This window comes from Thamnophis sirtalis, unplaced genomic scaffold (genome assembly GCF_051295495.1).
Source record: "Thamnophis sirtalis isolate CommonGarterSnake01/CBP01778 unplaced genomic scaffold, rThaSir2_p1.2 scaffold_1, whole genome shotgun sequence".
In the NCBI taxonomy this organism is placed as follows: Eukaryota; Metazoa; Chordata; class Lepidosauria; order Squamata; family Natricidae; genus Thamnophis; species Thamnophis sirtalis.
In genome coordinates this window covers 9,304,011-9,305,995 of record NW_028261381.1, presented here as the reverse complement: position 1 = coordinate 9,305,995, position 1,985 = coordinate 9,304,011, and positions in this window count along the sequence as shown.

Below are 1,985 nucleotides of genomic sequence, written 5' to 3'. Positions count from 1 at the left end.
GTTCGCCATCACTGGTTTAGACAGTCATTTATCCGAAATGGTATAGGTTCTCCTGCTTCAGCAGGGGGCTGGACTAGAAGACCTCCAAGGTCCCTTCCATCTCATTCTATTCTAAAAAAATATATATACACTTTATTGTTTTGGTGAAACTCGACTTCAAATGAATTTCATATTCCTCTTAACGGATGTACAGTTGGTGAAGTGTAAATAACACATTTTGCAACTCTCATTTGCAGCCAAGTCTTCTTCACACTTGAGCAATTTCTCACTTGTTACTGAAAAGGGAAGAATTGTATACAATATAACTATATTTGGTAGTGGCAGTGGTGGGTTTCAAAAATTTTTGGAACCTCTTCTGTAGGTGTGGCCTGCTTTCCGGTGGAACCTCTTCTAACCGGTTTGGTAGATTTGACAAACCGGTTCTACCGAATAGGTGCAAACTGGTAGGAACCTACCTCTGGGTAGTAGGCTTATTTTCCAGAAATGGACTTATTCTCGCTAATGTCAAAGGACAAAATTGTGGAGTCCGAGGTGCTTCGTGTTGTTGTCCCCCCCCCCCCATTTCCTGACCAGCTGAAGATGCTAGTTGGATAATGAAACATCTGCAAAGAAACAAGCTAAGTGGGTACCAAGCCCTTCATAGTCGAACTCTGAACTTCTGATTAACCCAGACCCACTAGTTTGTGTTGTCAATAGTTGGGAGGGGGGGGACTGATGAAAGAAATGTCCTTCTGGGTTCGGCTCCAAGTGGGGAAAAAGACACTGGAGACATGGAGGCTGCTTGGAAAGATGGTTTATTGGTGGACAGGACCACATGGCTTGAGCCCTGAACAGAAAATGTGATCACATGCTTCAATGTTGGTGGAGAAGAAGAGAAGGGCTGAGGGAGGGGCTTGCTACGTTTTTTATAACCTGTTCAGTCCCACCTCTGTTTCCTGTTCCTGTGTAAGAAATGTATTCTGATTGGTTGTCAGACTCCCATGGGGCCATGCAGGGGCAACTCCCTAGGCTGTGTTTTGAATCCAGGTTTGGTTGAGTTCTCAGATGCCATGTGGGGAGTTGAGGCCAATATTATCATGCTTTAATCCCATCCGCTTGGAGCTGAAGTGGAGATGCCTTTATTATTTAAAGTGGACTAGCTTGGCCTTCTTGACAAAGTGGGGATGGGCAGGAAGCTGCAGGCAGCTATTCTGTCTTTTTAAAAACATGTTTCTTCCTTTTCACATCCAGAGAAGTATTCTGCCTTTTCAATATTTCCTAGGATGTTTCATTTTTCTGGGAGAGGGATGGGTGATAACTTCCTACAGCAGTGTTTCTCAACCTTGGCAACTTGAAGAGGTCTGGACTTCAACTCCCAGAATTCCCCAGCCAGCGAATGCTGGCTGGGGAATTCTGGGAGTTGAAGTCCGGACCTCTTCAAGTTGCCAAGGTTGAGAAACACTGTCCTACAGAAAGAAACCTTGTCTTTAGCTCTCCTCAGTGGAAAAAAGAAAGCAGAAGCCACGGTCAAACCCGGCAGCTTTTTTTCCTTAAGAGTGCTTCTGCTGCCAAGAAAGGATTTTAAACGGGAGGAAGAACAACAAGGACATTCTCGGCATGCCTTGCTAATATTATTAGCTTTTCAAGCTACGTCGCTTCGAAGGGCGAGCGAGTGGCATCCGGTGGAGCCAATCGCGGGCCAGTCCTAGCATTCGCGAACCGGAGGGCCTCGTATAACCCCGGTAGCAAGTCTTGTGATCGGGCGCGGCCCCGACGCCCTGAACTCTATCTCCTGGCGCGAGTCCGGTAAATCACGTGCTGGGGGGCGAAAGGAAGAGGCGAAGGAGTAGCCCAGGGGCGTGTCTAAGGAGGCGGAGAAAGCCGAAGGATGACGCTCGGGCTAGAGCTCCGCGCTGATAGGCTGGCGTCGGGCGCCTCTCGTACGCGATTGGCTCTGCCTCCGGGAGGGAGGTGTGGACAGGTACTGGGAGGCCGTTGAGGCGGCG